Source organism: Tachypleus tridentatus, chromosome 4 (assembly GCF_004210375.1).
Source record: "Tachypleus tridentatus isolate NWPU-2018 chromosome 4, ASM421037v1, whole genome shotgun sequence".
NCBI classification, from domain to species: domain Eukaryota; kingdom Metazoa; phylum Arthropoda; class Merostomata; order Xiphosura; family Limulidae; genus Tachypleus; species Tachypleus tridentatus.
This window is the reverse complement of record NC_134828.1, coordinates 104,297,777-104,316,626: the sequence shown is the minus strand read 5'-3', so window position 1 is coordinate 104,316,626 and position 18,850 is coordinate 104,297,777. Positions and strand designations below refer to the sequence as shown.

Sequence of the window (18,850 nt, the reverse complement as noted above, 5' to 3'; positions counted from 1 at the left end):
CCTGGCTGTGCCGGGCGCTGTAGCTTTTGAATCTCAACAGGAACATTAGACTATAACAAACGTCTGTTAGGTACTTAGGAAGTTCATGTTTTCTTCCAATCGTCTAACAGGGAAAAAGACAACAAACGAACAAACAAAAAACGTTCATTATGTAGTAATGGAGTTACAGGGGGGATATTTTCGTACAGGTATCAGTAATTTAACTGAGCACAATTATTTTTTAAAGACGGGTACTCTGCAAGAGAAAACAAATTATATTTTAAAAATTTAAAACTAACTTTTGTTGTTTGTTTTTTGTCTGCAATGCTGGACAACAGACTGTGTGCGTTCTAAAATGGAGAACTGAATATCGGACTTTAGCATTGCAACTTTGTAACCTTACCGCTAAACTACTAGGAGACATTAAAATTATCTAATCTTTTTTTAACTTGGCTGGTTTTTAATTGCATATGAAGTGAGAAGATTTTTTAGTTGAGACTTGTTTTTGGAAAAAAGTTTGCATTCGATTTTAAGAATCAGTCTCCGAGTCATTAGTTGTATGATGATAGAGCACTTTGTAGGAACCATACACAGACATTTAGTCCTTCTTTGAGGTATATGTAGTATCTTACGGGGAACCCAGAGGTCTATGGTGATCTTAAATTGGATAACATCCAAAGAAGTTTTGGTTGTTTTTTGTCAGTAGTGTTGGATTTTTCTTTTTATTACTTTAATTCAGACGGTGTTCGTAGCACTGTTATCACACATTATTTGTGGAACACTAACCATTTTCGAATATTTCTGTAAAACCTGTAATTAGCTGTCGAGACAACCAGCAATGATCTCTTGAGTGTTTGTTCTTGTCGAGATGAAAACGAAGTCAGATTCACTGTTAACCTGTAAATGTAAAGTAACAAAATGTCCTAGTAGTTATCAGGTGTGATCAGAGAAGTTGTGGGGAGATGCGATCAAGCGATAAAAGATAATCGCAACTGGTACAGACTCCTTACGGATGTATCCGGCGACTTGTCCTAAAGTGGGGGGATGAGAGCAAAAGGAGGAAAAGCGATTTAAGATCGTGTAGGGAACTAAAAATACAAAGACTTCTGAGTAAATTACAGGAATATTACACTGATAAGAGGAGTACTAAAATAATCGTAATATGGCATCGCCCGTAGCTTGCGGCTGGCACACTTTGATAGGATAGAAACACTCTAAAGCCTATTCAAATCAAATGAAACAACACGTCAAAAGAATTCTTGGTTTATGTCCTACACAGACATGTATTTTAATCTAAAATTTCAGAATTTTATGAGATATCATAACGCCTACCAAAACAATCCTGTCTTATTGCTGTTGAATTGGAGATTTTGTGTTAAAACTGTTTTATAGATTAATAATGATTGACAAAAAGATGAACATGAATAACCTTTCTATTTAACTCCAATAAACGTATAAGCACATAAAAAATTATTTGTTATTACATATACTTTTCGATTTGACACTTTTTATTCGTGAGGAACTCAGTGGCTTATGGTCCTCGCAAACATGACTCTAAAAGACTATGCTGTGCAGAAATTTGCCAAAAATGTTGTTTGTTAAAACGAATATTTTTTTTTCGTCCAGGACCTAAAGCCAAATATAGCCATTAAGCGTAATTCTGTTGATATTTAGACAGAGTGGAATGTAAAAAATCTCTTTGTCTGTAGTTGATGACGCAGAGATGAATTGTTTTTTGTTGTTTGTTAGTGTCATTCGCGCCATTTTTTACGTTAGGCTTTCCTTTGGTTTTACTTTTACAATAATGTTAAAAGACGTTCTTACACTTTTTTTGCAAAGAAACTTTTAAAAAATATCCTATTTTTCTTCAGTGTCATAGCTAGTCGTCCAAGATATTCTCAGCTTGCAGACTTGCCAATAAAGTCTTTCTTTAATTACTCTTGTAACACTGAGTGGTTCTAAGGGTGTTGTCTAAGACGGTTTTAGTATTTGTTATTCTCTGTTTAAAACCTATTCGCCAGTAGTTGTGCAGTAACACACGTGCTGTTCTCCCAGTACAATGTGTAATTCAAAAATAACCATTACGAGTTTCAGAGTGTGTTATTTCCAGTATGTTGATGTACAGATGGAGTTTAGAAATGCTTTGATCATAGTTTTCATCTCGCTTAATGGACTAAGCTATTTTTTGCCCTCCGATTTTGTCTAAATTGCCATTATAAATATCAAATGGAACTTGTCCCGCCAATCAAAGTACAGGATGAAAACTGAAGTTGTTTCAGTGCGTTTCCTAATCCAACTCTCTCCGTACGTGACTGCAATGTTAGTTGTGGTAATAAATCACATGTAACTTGTGTTTTGTTGGGCAATTTATACGTGAATGTATAAATCACAAAATAAAACAACAATCCATACTCTTTCCCAAAGTCGGGGGCCGGAATGGTCAGGTTGGTTAAGGCGTTCGACTCGTAATCTGAGGGTCAGGCGTTCGAATCCCCGTCGCACCAAACATACTCGCCCTCTTAGCCGTGGAGGTGTTATGTGACGGTCAATCCCACTATTCGTTGGTGAAAGAGTAGCCCAACAGTTGGCGGTGGGTGGTGATGACTAGCTGCCTTCCCTCTACTCTTTCACTGCAAAACTAGGGACGGCTAGCGCAGATAGTCCTCGAGTAGCTTTGCGCGAAATTCTAAACAAAACCAAACAAACCCAAAGTCGGAAAGGTTACCTGAGTGGGTTGTCGAGATATTTTTGATTGTATTTTCATATTTTGTTATCCTACATGGTTTTTTATTACTATATACATTGATGTATAGCAAAAGTTCTACTAAACTGTTTTTATAACTCATTTCTGTTACTTACACGATTTTAATGGCAGCTTTTGTGATGTCTTTTTCTTCCGGTTTTGTTCTTTTATGTGTAGTGCTCGAGAAATAATTTTATGTTCCTGGAAATAATTTAAAAAAAACTGAAAAGTAAAACTAAATATCAACAGTAAGTGTTGTGTTATTGTTGTATAATTTTACATTGGAATCTAAAAACAATGTAGGTCTCATATCGTCTAACACTTCTGTAATTTTCCTTATCGTCATAATTTTTTACTAAAACTCAGAGATTCTAAATATGAACATATCATTTTTAATATCGTTCTACGAGTCACTATCGTGCGTACTGTCGTAGTAATGTAACAAAACTTTGTAAAAAAAAACAAAACAACCACCAAATCTGCGTTCCGAATGGATGCTATTACAACTTACTGCATTTTCATCTATGCTGTAATTCAGAAAAAGCCATTATGTTCTTTCTTTATACAATTAACGTATAATGGTATGATTTTCGCACCGTAACGATCAAACTTCAAGCCTTCAGGTGCATGAAAATCATTCGATTCCCCGTTACACGAAACATGCTCGCCCTTTCAGTCGTGGGAATGTTATATATGTGACGATGAATCCCACTTTTCGCTGGTAAAACGAGTAGCCCAAGAGTTGGCGGTGGGTAGTGAATACTAACTTTTTCCCTTTAGTTTTACAATGCTAAATTAGGTACGACTAGCGCAGATAGTCCTCGTGTAGCTTTGCGCAAAATTTTAAAGACAAACAAACAAATTTCAGTAGAACCAAAATCAAATACGATAACGAAATTCAAATAGTAGAAATTATAGACAGCTTTAAGTGTATTTAAAAACGTGATCATCTACGATTTCCAATAATGAGAAAACTTTACCTATTTATTGAACTCATCGGACCATTTGTCTCTACGTAGTCACACGATGGGACAGCGATAAGTCTACGGATTTTTACAACTCTATAATCAGGGATACGGTTCTCCTCGGTGGACACAGCAGATAGCCCGATATGGTTTTGCTATAAGAAAACACACACGCACCTGCAGTGGTTAGTGACATTCTGTGGATCTGAGGTTCCGTGGCTAGCGTCCCGTTTCCGCCAAAAAAATATTTAAAACGCGCTGCGGGTTTTGGAGCCGTAGTTGTGTTAAGAAAGTGATGGTCAAATTTTTAATATCGGTCTGACAAGAATAGCTCAAGAGTTGGCGGTGGGTTGTGTTGACTAGCGACCTTACCTCTAATCTGTCACTTCAAAATAACGGATGACTGGTGCAAATACCCCTCGAGTAGCTGGGTGCGAAATTCAACGACTTAATACCAGTTTACATTAATTTAGGAAAGAAGTGTTTTTGTAACCTTTTAAATGTCATCTGACTTTTATAAATTGAACTTATAAACATTTGAACACTTATAACTCATTTCAGAATCGACCATTAAGCACTACCTACATAAATAAGAATCGTAGTTTTGGGTTTCCGTGAATAAATGTGATCAAAAACTCTTTTTTTTTTTTCAAGCTTATTGTGGATAAAAATGAAATCTTAATTATTAGAAAACCTATGCACCTCACTACTTACCAATTAGTATATGTCCATATGTTTTCTGGTACATCAAATTATTATCCTTGCTTATGATAAACGTGAAAATAAATTGATTTCATTTATTCATAACAGCCAGCAATACCCAAAACTGCAACGCTTATTTGTGTCTTAATGCTAATGTTTTAGTATTATAAAATCGCTTATTAATTTCTAAGCGTTTTAGGCCTTGCTTTATAAAAGTAACCTGTCATTTAACGAATTTAAAAAGTGTCTTTCTTGTGCTAGCAGAATCCTGTTTTAGTGCGGCTGTAAATTAAGACAGGAAGTTTGAAGATTTTTGAACAAGGGAAACATAATTATGTGAGTATATATATATATCTTTGTGTCTTCCTTCTGTTCTTAAGCATCCAGATGCCTTAAATATGTTGAATAGTTCCAAGAATTTACATCTGGTTTCCAGGCTGTGTTATGGACTTCTTCGAAGAATAGCAGTTGCCAACCCTCCTGCGCTAGAAAGAGGCGCCATCAAGTCTACAATTTCCTAACCGCCTGGGTTAATGTGGAATATTTGGTTGGTACTTGTTTCACGGATAAATTGTACACGCCATCACATCAAAAAATAGAATGTTAAAAGTTCAAAGTTAATGCGCTATTGTACTTACGCAAGTATGGCGAGAACACGGAGTCAAACCATGTTGCACACTTATTCCAGATTATTGGTTGTTTATGTATGGTCTATTGCCATCGGTTTGCATTATCTATATCTGTGATTGTGAAGGTCGTTTAACCAGTTTGTGGCAAATGTTTAGCATATGGTTGAATTAACGAGACTATATTTTCCCAGATATTTGTTATTCACTGTAGTTTTCAATGGGCTAATGATTCGCTCAGACTGTGAATCTGAGGGTTATAGGTTCGTGTCCGTTGTCAAAAAAATTAAAAAAGCGTGCCTATTACTTTGGGGTCATGAGTGCGAGAGATATTTGAGTAAAGTTGTCCAAAAGTTGGTAATAGGTGTTACTGTCTGCCTTCTTTCTATTGTAGCAGTTCAAAATGAGAGTTTGCTAACGCAGATATAGTCGCGTAGCATTGCGCGGAAATCCGCTAACAAGACGTCTTTTATACTAATTAAAAGAATGTTTAATATATGTCTAGAATAACATTAATATATAAAAGGAGAAGCGTACGTTATTAAAAAATAAAACAACACAGAATGCTACGACTTTTTTTTTGAGTATTTTTATTTCAACATTTAAAGAAAAACTGTCATCTGCGCACGGAGTTACCGTGACGATCACCTACTTGACCATTTGATGTTTGTTAAGTGTCGTTCTGTATAAACATTTTTTAGTTTTGGCAAGTTTTAATGATGTTATTGGACTCCTAAGTCTTCCTCTGTCTTGCTGGGCTGTGAGAATTTTTTACGGGTCGCCTTATCTCGTCAAAAAACGTGAAAGATCGTTGATCGGTCTTTTATTTTGAATAAGTAGGTTAGAATATTTCAAGTACAGATATTTTACTGTAGTCCTAATTATCATAGTATAAATATAGCAGTCCTCCGGTTGGTCATCGGTAGGCCTATGGACTAACAATGCTAAAATCCGATATAAATTATCCATGATTAACAAAACTCGTTGTGTAGCTTTACACTAAAAACTCAAGAGATATAGCAGTTGTTAACTTCTTAAACACCAAATGAAAATTCTAATCGTGAAATGTTATGGCAGACTATCAGGGTCAGACAAAAGAAATGACCAATAAAAAGATTAGATTGGCTTACAGAGAAGGAAGGCCATGCTAAAAGGGATGAGTAATATTGAAAGTCGGCACTAAGTGGTTGTTAACTGAAAATATCAATATTGTAACGGAAACAGTAACAAGCTTACTATTATGCCGCCCTCTAGATCTTACCGTCGCTGTTGCTATTAAATTGAAACCTAAGTTGGCTTTCAGAACTACTGAGTGGAAAAGTATTTCATCAGATCGTGTATTACGTAACATAAAATACAACACTAACATTACTAAACATAAACTGTTATAAAAGAAGAAAATAACATAAAATACAAACGCATATTTAAATCAGTTTTCATAAACCTCCTTTAATTAGGTATCTAATACTAATCCTTGGTCTGTATGACTGTTTACGTCACTTCCGCATGTCACTAGGCGGCGAAGCTGTCTATAACGTCGACATTGTCTAAGAAAATGATAAACTGTATCACATTTGCTACCACAGACAGGGCGTTTAATTTTCCTTTTATCAAGTTTGATCTCGGATATCTCTCGGTGGGAAAGCGGTAGCTCTGCTAAATTAGAATGCTAAAATACAGGGTTCGATTCCCCGCAGTGGACCAAGCAGATACTCTGATGTGGCTTCACTCTAAAACAAACAAATAACTTACTCTCGAATATTTAGAAGAAAGAAAGATCGCTCCACTGAACAGTTAGTGGCAGATATGCAAAGACATATTTTGAGGAGATATATTCACGTTCGTGTAAACAGAATTTAGATATCGACTTTGAAGTAATTTGCACATATGGAGAACTAGCTTTCTTTCTTCTCCAACGAGTACTAGAAACAAAAAAGTGGAAACACTTATTATCGAATAATTCTTCCAAGTCATATTCATAGTACGATAGTAAGTTTCAAACTTAATTCGCTGTTACTGATTGCGGAGTTTGGATACTATTACCGAATAAATGTAACTTTCCAGTAACGACCGTGAAAGCTGCATTTTTTTGCTCCGGTTTTTTTTAATGAATGCTGTTGTTGTAAAGAAGGTTTCCATTTTAAATTTATTTCTTCCGGTCATTTCTACTTCCTTTTTGTTGTTGTTGTTATTTGTTTGTTTCGTCGAGCTAAAATTTTCTTTATTTGGTATCAACTTCATGGCTTCAAGTCCTGATATTAGCAGAGTTTGTTTTTTTGTATAGAAGTATTATCAAATTTGGGTAGTTATATCTAATTATGTAATTCCACTTATTTGTCGTAAATACATTACACAGTGACATTAACTACTCAAGTAGTTTAAAACCATATGAAAAACACCGTTTGAACATCTTTTAAAGGTTCATGTACAAAAGCTGTGATACACTAAAAACAAACAAACTGGTTATCAAACTACATGTCGTTGCACAGTAGTGTGTTGCGACAAGTTGCTAGGGGTGTCGCAAAAATCAAGGTTATGCTGTTTGTTGCACGTGAAATAGGTTTGGAATCCACTGCTTTAACCCACTCCCCTGAAACCAATCTGTTTTAAAAAACCTTTTAATATCTTGTGGTTAGATTAACAAACTACTTGTGATTCGTAAAGTTATTCAACGGCCAAAGTGTCCACTTCTACTCTTGTAGTTTTATTTTTATTTTCTTTCAGTGGTTGCGCTGAGTTGCTTCAAAAAGGAATTTTCGAGGAATGGTTTTGAAAGTTGATTCAAGTCATATCAACTGATGCCCGAGAGACCTTTAACTCCATTACGTGTGGCTGATTTTTCAGTAGCTCCTTCTTCTATTGTTGCCAAAGCTTCAATGATGCAGTCCAGTTTTTTGTACAAATTAGAGTGAGTCTCCTCACGAAAAGATCACTAAGTGCCAGTAGACATCATCAGTACTTTACTGTCTGTCATCAGATTAGTCAGTAAAGGCTTCCATGGGTGACTGAGACACAGCGAAGAAGTTAGAGATGTTGAACAGTGATGGAAAATTTGTGTGCACGTGCTCCAACCAACTTCAACGAATGTGGTGAACAAGACACATAGATAGCATGAGGATTTAAACTTTTCTAGCTTTGCTTGTAGGTCACTGTAAGTTCCAGACATGTTATCGTTGTCGTCAGTTTATGATGTCAATTCCATTGGAATCAGTTGTTAAAGTCGCGAGTTTTGCTGGCTGTGTAGACTTATGAGTAATCTTTGGGGTAACATACAAGAGACAATCAACTGTCAAGTTTTCTTCTTTCATATATCTAAATATAAAACCCATTTGTTAAACACAAGAGATGCCCGGACTGGAGTTTATAATAATGGAGAAGTACTTGGCATTCTTGATTTTATTAATAATTTCAGGATCACTTTTGACGCCATCTGCCATACGAATTCATCAGGTGTGGTTGAGAAGAGATAAGGTGATCTTACAAGCACTTCCATATCGTACGATGTGCTCTGACAAAAAAAAAAAAAAAGTGATATTCAGTAATTAATTCACGGTGCTACTGTGTGGTCCCTGTTGGCACAGAGGTAGTCTATGTAATTACAATGCCAAAATCAAGGTTTCGATTTCCTTTGTTGGACTCGGCAGCTAGCCCGATGTGGCTTTGCTATAAGAAAACACGCACACGCCACCATGCAATTCCACTGTTAAGAGGAATCAAAAAACCACTTCCTTCGCTCTCAACACAAAGTCCCAACTAGCCAGTTATTTTTACCAAGCAATGACTCTATTCAACACCCTTCTCTAATATACGATTTCTTCCTCAGTTTGTATTCAGAGTGTCTGTTACCCCCATGATTTCATCTTGTTTCAAACAAAGTAATTTCACAGTTCTTATGCTTTATTGAATTTTCGCTATGAGCTAGTCAAGCGGTTACATTCTCCCAGTCGGAATACTCTTCACGTGCGAGGTGGGAGTTCTTCCAGTCACGTGCCATGAAGCGCCCTATCCCTTGTTTGTAGAATACACAAGATGCCATTGTAGCCTTACTTCATCGTTGAAGAGCATTCATTGAAGCAATACTTCGAACGCAGTGCTGTTTACTCAAATTCAAGAAATCTGCATTGATATTCTCTTTGATTCCAGGTGAATTTGATCATTGATTATTCACTCAACTGAACCATTACTCATAGTTGGAATAGAAACCAGGATGAGTTGACAAGGATTTATTTTAATACAGGAGTTTTTGTATTGTCACCATTGCCTCTTGTTCCTGGCACATCAGTATTTGGTTCAAACCTTTTCGTTATCCCGACCTAAAGTTGCCTTCCCTGGTAGTGACACAGAAGATGAACCTGATTCGTGTATCTTCTGTAATACTTTCCTTTAGTCTTTTCTCTTTCATAGACTTTGTTTATATTCTCACTCAGTGTCTTCTTCTCGTCTTTCGTCTTAAGCAGAATGTGCCTGACGTGGCCAGGTGGGTGGGGCAATCAACTGCGGGTTCGAATCTTAGACCCACCAAACATGCTCGTCCCTTTTAGCTGTTGGAGTGTTATAGTGCGACGGTCAATCCCGCTATTCGTTGGTAAAAGAGTAGTCCAGAGGTTGGCGGTGGGCGGTGATGACTAGGTGCATTCCTTCTAGTCTTTCACTGCTAAATTGGGGATGGCTAGCGCAGATAGCCTTCGTGTAGCTTTGCGCGAATTTCTAATACAAACCAAACTTAAGCACAATACCTGAATCACAACACTCAAAAGAGTTTGCAGAAAAAAAAAAGTAAAATAAATGTACTTATAATTACAATAATGACGAGACACAATGACGGATACGAATAAGCAGACGAAGTGCTATTCTCGTGCACGCCATATCTTGACGCCTCCCTGGTACGTTACCACTGTTTTATTAAATGACAAAAATAAACTTGTCGTAAACTACCTCTCACGCTTATGAAAACAGTTGTTAAATATTTTAATATAATAATCACAATAGTTATAAGTGTCAGTTATTAAGGTATATATTAAGTAAAAATAAAAAAGAAATTTTTATGGGGCGGCTATAGATCTTATCGGCCTGGTGGGATATTCGTCATTGGACGGGACCACCTAATAGAGAAGCTTAGCCAATAGTCAAATGTATGGCATAAACAGAAAGAGCTGAGAGTATTACTAAAACTGATAGAAGGACTAGTGGGTATATAATGAAGTTGAGTACAGAGGACAAGAATTAAAATAGTTGTTCTTTGAAACAACGGATTTACTTATAGGAATATAAATAAACTAGCTGAAACTGTGCACCATGATTCTAATACCAATTAACCAATATGAATGATGAATAAAGAAACTGCTACGACCGGCCGGAGAGGCTTTTAAACACAGTATGACTTGTAGCAAAAGATTTTTACATACGTGTCGTTAAAAAAACAAACAAAAAAACATTAAAATCGCTAAGACTAAATCAGTGCACAAAAACGATATGTGAAGAATCTTTATCGTATGAGAAAACCACTGACACGATAAAGTTAGCTACTAGAATTGATAACCACTTACACGATAAAGTTAGCTACTAGAATTGATAACCACTTACACGATAAAGTTAGGGTACTAGAATTGATAACCACTGACGACACGATAAAGTTAGCTACTAGAATTGATAACCACTTACACGATAAAGTTAGCTACTAGAATTGATAACCACTTACACGATAAAGTTAGGGTACTAGAATTGATAACCACTGACGACACGATAAAGTTAGCTACTAGAATTGATAACCACTTACACGATAAAGTTAGCTACTAGAATTGATAACCACTTACACGATAAAGTTAGCTACTAGAATTGATAACCACTGACGACACGATAAAGTTAGCTACTAGAATTGATAACCACTGACGACACGATAAAATTAGCTACTATAATTGATAACTACTGACACGATAAAGTTAGCTACTAGAATTGATAACCACTGACGACACGATAAAGTTAGCTACTAGAATTGTTTCCAGATCTGAACGTACTACTCTTACGTCACTGGTAACAGTACTATACAAAATAGAAGCAACTAATCAGGTAGTATATATTATAGCTTGGTCTGGTGAAACTGAATACCACGTACGGTGAAAAAATGGGGAGCTTTTAAACGGAACTTCATTATTATCATTACTTGGAGGGGAATGCCTAGGCACTTCGTTATTATTATTACTTAGAGGGGGACACTCAGCCACTTGGTTATTATCATTACATAGAGGAGATGCCTAGCCACTTTGTTGTTATTATTATTACATAGAGGAGATGCCTAGCCACTTTGTTATTATCATTACATAGAGGAGATGCCTAGCCACTTTGTTATTATTATTACATAGAGGAGATGCCTAGCCACTTTGTTATTATCATTACATAGAGGAGATGCCTAGCTACTTTGTTATTATTATTACATAGAGGAAATGCCTAGCCACTTTGTTATTATCATTACATAGAGGAGATGCCTAGCCACTTTGTTATTATTATTACATAGAGGAGATGCCTACCCACTTTGTTATTATTATTACATAGAGGAGATGCCTAGCCACTTTGTTTTTATTATTACATAGAGGAGATGCCTAGCCACTTTGTTATTATTATTACATAGAGGAGATGCCTAGCCACTTTGTTATTATTATTACATAGAGGAGATGCCTAGCCACTTTGTTATTATTATTACATAGAGAAGATGCCTAGCGACTTTGTTATTATTATTACATAGAGGAGATGCCTAGCCACTTTGTTATTATTATTATATAGAGGAGATGCCTAGCCACTTTGTTATTATTATTATATAGAGGAGATGCCTAGCCACTTTGTTATTATTATTACATAGAGGAGATGCCTAGCCACTTTGTTATTATTATTACATAGAGGAGATGCCTAGCCACTTTGTTATTATTATTACATAGAGGAGATGCCTAGCCACTTTGTTATTATTATTACATAGAGGAGATGCCTAGCCACATTGTTATTATTATTACATAGAGGAGATGCCTAGCTACTTTGTTATTATTATTACATAGAGGAGATGCCTACCCACTTTGTTTTTATTATTACATAGAGGAGATGCCTAGCCACTTTGTTATTATTATTACATAGAGGAGATGCCTAGCCACTTTGTTATTATTATTACATAGAGGAGATGCCTAGCCACATTGTTATTATTATTACATAGAGGAGATGCCCAGCTACTTTGTTATTATTATTACATAGAGGAGATGCCTACCCACTTTGTTTTTATTATTACATAGAGGAGATGCCTAGCCACTTTGTTATTATTATTACATAGAGGAGATGCCTAGCCACTTTGTTATTATCATTATATAGAGGAGATGCCTAGCCACTTTGTTATTATCATTACATAGAGGAGATGCCTAGCCACTTTGTTATTATTATTACATAGAGGAGATGCCTAGCCACTTTGTTATTATCATTACATAGAGGAGATGCCTAGCCACTTGGTTATTATCATTACATAGAGGAGATGCCTAGCTACTTTGTTATTATTATTACATAGAGGAGATGCCTAGCCACTTTGTTATTATTGTTACATAGAGGAGATGCCTAGCCACTTGGTTATTATCATTACATAGAGGAGATGCCTAGCCACTTCGTTATTATTATTACATAGAGGAGATGCCTAGCCACTTTGTTATTATCATTATTATTAGAGAGGAGATGCCTAGCCACTTGGTTATTATCATTACATAGAGGAGGTGCCTAGCCACTTGGTTATTATTATTACATAGAGGAGATGCCTAGCCACTTTGTTATTATTATTACATAGAGGAGATGCCTAGCCACTTTGTTATTATTATTACATAGAGGAGATGCCTAGCCACTTGGTTATTATCATTACATAGAGGAGATGCCTAGCCACTTTGTTATTATTATTACATAGAGGAGATGCCTAGCCACTTTGTTATTATTATTACATAGAGGAGATGCCTAGCCACTTTGTTATTATTATTACATAGAGGAGATGCCTAGCCACTTTGTTATTATTATTACATAGAGGAGATGCCTAGCCACTTTGTTATTATTATTACATAGAGGAGATGCCTAGCCACTTTTGTTATTATTATTACATAGAGGAGATGCCTAGCCACTTTGTTATTATTATTACATAGAGATGCCTAGCCACTTTGTTATTATTATTACATAGAGGAGATGCCTAGCCACTTTGTTATTATTATTACATAGAGGAGATGCCTAGCCACTGTTATTATTATTACCCTAGCCACTTTGTTATTATTATTATTGCCTAGCCACTTTGTTATTATTATTACATAGAGGAGATGCCTAGCCACTTTGTTATTATTATTACATAGAGGAGATGCCTAGCCACTTTGTTATTATTATTACATAGAGGAGATGCCTAGCCACTTTGTTATTATTATTACATAGAGGAGATGCCTAGCCACTTTGTTATTATTATTGCCTAGCCACATTATTATTACATAGAGGAGATGCCTAGCCACTTTGTTATTATTATTACATAGAGGAGATGCCTAGCCACTTTGTTATTATTATTACATAGAGGAGATGCCTAGCCACTTTGTTATTATTATTACATAGAGGAGATGCCTAGCCACTTTGTTATTATTATTACATAGAGGAGATGCCTAGCCACTTCGTTATTATTATTACATAGAGGAGATGCCTAGCCACTTGGTTATTATCATTACATAGAGGAGATGCCTAGCCACTTTGTTATTATTATTACATAGAGGAGATGCCTAGCCACTTTGTTATTATTATTACATAGAGGAGATGCCTAGCCACTTTGTTATTATTATTACATAGAGGAGATGCCTAGCCACTTTGTTATTATTATTACATAGAGGAGATGCCTAGCCACTTTGTTATTATTATTACATAGAGGAGATGCCTAGCCACTTTGTTATTATTATTACATACATAGAGGAGATGCCTAGCCACTTTGTTATTATTATTACATAGAGGAGATGCCTAGCCACTTTGTTATTATTATTACATAGAGGAGATGCGTAGCCACTTTGTTATTATTATTACATGGAGGAGATGCCTAGCCACTTTGTTATTATTGTTACATAAAGGGGGCACCTAGCCACTTGGTTATTATTATTATATAGCGGGGGCGTCCAGCTAGTTGATTATTATTATTATATAGAGGATACACCTCGCCTTGTAAATATATAGTGCAATGCTTCCTCTGCTGTTTATGACAATCTGTATTGGGTGCCTGGAACTTGTACAGCGCTTCAGGCAGTAGGTTTATTCAGGAGATGTGTGTTCCTTGCTAAGTAGTTCTTTTCAACGAACTCTATGGGTGCTTTTTAAGCAAACAAAACTTAGTGGCCGCTATGTTGTCGAGTGATGGCCTACAACATCGGAAGACTGTAGTATACACATACTTTTCAGTGTTTTCAGAGCACAGTATTATGCTTAGATACATCATAGTTTTCTATGCTGGAACACACTGGATTCTTGCCTGGCTATAATATCATTCTTTATTAAATGCAGGAAACATATGTTTCCTTCTTAATAAAGGCCCCGGCATGGCCAGGTGGGTTAAGGCGTGCGACTCGTAATCTGAGGGTCGCGGGTTCGCATCCCCGTCTCCTTTCAGCCGTGGGGGGCGTTATAATGTACGGTCAATCCCACTATTCGTTGGTAAAAGAGTAGCCCAAGAGTTGGCGGTGGGTGGTAATGACTAGCTGCCTTCCCGCTAGTCTTACACTACTAAATTAGGGACGGCTAGCACAGATAGCCCTCGAATAGCTTTGTACGAAATTCAAAAAACAAACAAACATACAAACCTTCTTAATGCACAAAAACGGGAACGAAAATGTAAGTTTTAGCAGAATCAAATACAAGAAAGATAAACATTTATTCGAGATAGAACATTCACAAAGTGTTCAGATAATCTTTACTGTAGTAACATTTATATCAATGCTCTCGCTGTAAAAGTCTCATAAGTGCAACCGTCATGCGAGCCCATAGCTCACGGGTGACGTCATTTTATTACGTAAACCTTTTCAGCTTTCATTGTCGGTCTAACCTTTCATTGCGGGTTATTATTAATGAATGTTGTAGGTTTTTAACACTCTTAAATGGTTCACAACGTACATGTTAGTAGACAGCGATTATCGTTGGAGAAGCTGTGTAGGTCCTTTACATAAATGTCGTTTTCAATTGGACTGTAACCGCACGAAAGCGATTTCCAATATTAATAAAGAGTCATATGATAAATAAAAATTTGATTTCGAATGGTATTTGTCATGCAAATTGGTTATTAATTCTAAGTGCGTAATGTTTCGATTGTTACTGAAACTATTTTAATCTCTTCAGTTGTATGCTGCTTCATAGTGAAGCTGGGACAGAATTCCAGACCTTCTTGACGTCACACCTATTATCATGACGTCATACCTGTAGGGTTTTATAGATAAGGTGGAACGCTCCTGGATACAAGGAAGTGTTGGCAAGCGAACCACATCACTTTAGAACCAGATTTTTTTTTTTTTTTAATTCAGTAAATACTTAAATATTTCTGTTAAGATCATGGGATTGACAGTGTAATATGTAAAACCGCGGGAAACAAATATATGTACATTCGGCATTTCTTGAAATTTAAACAAACAAAACGTGGTGTAAAAGAATACGGACAACATTTATCACCAGTATCATTCTCTGCAATGTAATTGCTTGTAAAATACACTGCACAGCTATGAAAAACGTGCTGAAGTATTGCAAAGAGCTACATATTTTAGTAGTTTTTTCCACTAATCTTAACAAATTATTAAGTGTATAGATTTTTTTCTTTCACGAAATCAGAGTGAAGCCATCATTTGCCCCATATATTTTAGCATTTATTGGTAAGTGTTGAAAAAGTGTTATAACAATGTTTGAAAGTATATCTAAAACTCCATTTCACAGCCAAAGAGGGCTTCAGCTCCCATTTTTTTTTTCTATCGTTTCTGTCTTTCATTGAAATTAGTGCTCCACGAGTAAAGCATTTCCTAATTTCAAATTCACGTGAAACTAGATCATAGATTTTGCGAAGTTAAACACGGTGAGCTTTAGGTCTTCAGATCTCTGGGTTTGAGGTTAATGAGTGTTAATAATGAGGTTAGAACAATGCAACAAAGCATCCGCTTTATACAAAGTTACAACTTGTTCCACGTTTTTCCTTCATTTAAAGATGAGTGGGACAGCGGTGAGTTCGATTCCCCTCGGTGAACACAGCTATAACAAAACACAAACTAGAAAACAATATTACTCTGTATGTGTTAGAAGATAACGTTAAATTGTACAGTTATAATTTAATAAGAAGTTTGCGAAGTTAGACGTGAATATCGAATCAATTTTATCAAAAAGGTTGCAGATATGATTGTAGTTTAAAAATTAATTAATAGATTAGTTTTACGAACAGATTAGTTTTATGAACATACTAAAAGATCCCCGTTGAAAGAATTCAGCGGTAATTTTCCTAAAAATAGTGATGAACGAATATAATATGTGCAGTCAATCCAAACCCTTGGGTTAGAGAGTATACGTCTGCGTCTTGAAATTTCCTCAGAAAAAATATCTTGTTCTTAATGACTTCCATTTTCTCAGATTGAGCGGTTAACGCAAACAGAATCTGACTGAGTGATATAGAACAAACAGAATCTGACTGGGTGATATAGAACGAACAGAATCTGACTGGGTGATATAGATACCAATATGAAACTGTAGGAAATACAAAAAAAAATGATTAGTTTTCCTCTAATCTACTCTTGCAAGTAAACATTTTGATATACATATGTATTTTAAACTGAAATATTCGGGTTGAGTCCGTTACGATTTTAGATATGCAAATCAGTAAGTCACGTGACAACCACAGTTGATATTAAGTTTCGATGGCACTACATTGTGACATTGCTTGGGGAGTTTCCTAAATAGTTTAATATAACCGAAAATTGTTTGTTTTGAGGAAAGGTATGTGACAACCCTTTACAGCGCAAAAGATTCATTCACCCAGATCGTAAAGATGTGTCCAGATCGGGTATTCATAATTTCCAACACGGGTATATATACCTTGTACTTAATTGCTTTGGAAACAAAGGATTATGAATTTAGTTGGATAATTGTGAGGAGGGTCCAAGCGTTATTCCTTTTCAATATTTGTTCATTTTGTGACCCTCACCGTACGAAAAAGAAGTAAAAATACCTACATTGTGTAAAGCTGAGCCTTACAACACAAGCGGACAAGGACCTGTTGTTAGAAGACTGTTAATACAATCCTTAATCGTCAGATATATTTATTATGAGAGCAGACGTTATTGATATCTGTCTGTGTATAGTCTTGCTGTACGTTTCTTTTATTTTTTATCAGATGGAATAATTTTAAATTTGTGTGTGTATGTATATATCAGTATTCAACTTAACTTACTGCCTTCATTTGAGTGTACACTCCTAAGCGAGGCGACATGAGTCGGAACTATCTATTCTTAGCTTTGTTGCTAGGACTTCGGCTTCGTTTTTGTTCTGTGTTGGCAAAAGACCTGATTTAGGTTACTAATGTTAAAGTTAACTATATCCCCTGTAAAGCTTGTTTCATTGCATAAGCATAAGTTTGGGCAGAAAAGGAAGTGCTTAATAGCTTATGCTTTCTTTCAATTACAAAGATACAAATAGTACATTGGTGTAATTATTTTTATGACAATATTAATATAATTATATCCTCTTGTAAATAACTTTCACAGAGTATGTATAACTGTACATAAATAAAATAATGGAATATACTCATCTTTATGCAAAATTTATAATTATGTGTTTGTGTATTACAGATTTTAAACGTAATAATTATAAACAATTAACAGGTGAAATACCTCCATTATTTCATTGTGTTGGATGGATTTATCAACAAATTAAGATATTTGTTGTATGATGCTATAAAGGTACAGAGCTTTTATCTGATACTTATTCTAAATGTTATCAGTTTGGGGAAAAAAATATTTATAGCTTTATCGAGAATAATTTAACATTTTCTTGATACTGGGCCCGGTTAAGGCGTCGACTCGTAATCTGAGGGTCGCGGGTTCGAATCCCCGTTGCACCAAACATGCTTTCCCTTTCAGTCGTGGGGGCGTTATAATGTTATGACAGTCAATCCCACTATTCGTTGGTAAAAGAGTAGCCAAAGAGTTGACGATGGGTGGTGATGACTACCTGCCTTTCCTCTTGTCTTACACTGCTAAATCAGGGACGGCTAGCGCAGATAGCCCTCGTGTAACTTTGTGCGAAATTCAAAAACAAACAAATTCTTGATACTGGTTTCATTTCTTATTTAATACAGTGCGATATTAGCCTAACAAATCTCCTCAAGTGAAGTGTAATCTGGTTTTACAAAATCTCTAATTTAAATCGTTTTCTTTCCATTTTGTCTTGACTCCTTAAGGACCCACTTGTTCACGTGCTTTTGTATGCCTATCGGTGATGTTCACGTAATGTATCGTATACACTTATTTTGTTTGTGTTTCTCAAAACACTCATTGTAAAGAATTAGCCGAACGTTTGTGCTGAATTCCACTTTTAATTAGCGGGGTTGATTCCAATATTGATTGTATTTTCAGTGTGTGGACTTATATTACGTATTCAGTGACAAACAAAAGGAATCAACCTATAAATATTGTGATCTATAAATAATTTAAACATACGCGTTTAAAAATCCAGTGGTGTAAAATTTGTGTGTTTAAAATGTGATTATCCGATAACTGCCTACAATTATACATCTGATTTGATGTACTTTAAAAATTATAAATATTCGTACAAACTACGTCTTGTCGTGT

At 35.7% G+C, this 18,850-nt stretch overlaps 1 protein-coding gene across 11 annotated transcripts in view; it reads left to right on the top strand.

Annotated features, from left to right (window-relative positions):
• The window catches only part of LOC143249816 (poly(rC)-binding protein 3-like), a 199,763-nt gene that overhangs the window by 88,609 nt on the left and 92,304 nt on the right, over nt 1–18,850 (top strand). For 2 of the 11 annotated variants that reach the window (XR_013027957.1, XM_076500298.1), the window contains one exon: nt 4,654–4,725. The exons of the other annotated variants lie outside the window; for them this stretch is intronic. The gene's annotated coding sequence lies outside the window, so the exon portion shown is untranslated. Of the gene's footprint in view, nt 1–4,653; nt 4,726–18,850 lie in introns of those variants that run through there. 11 annotated transcript variants of the gene reach the window in all.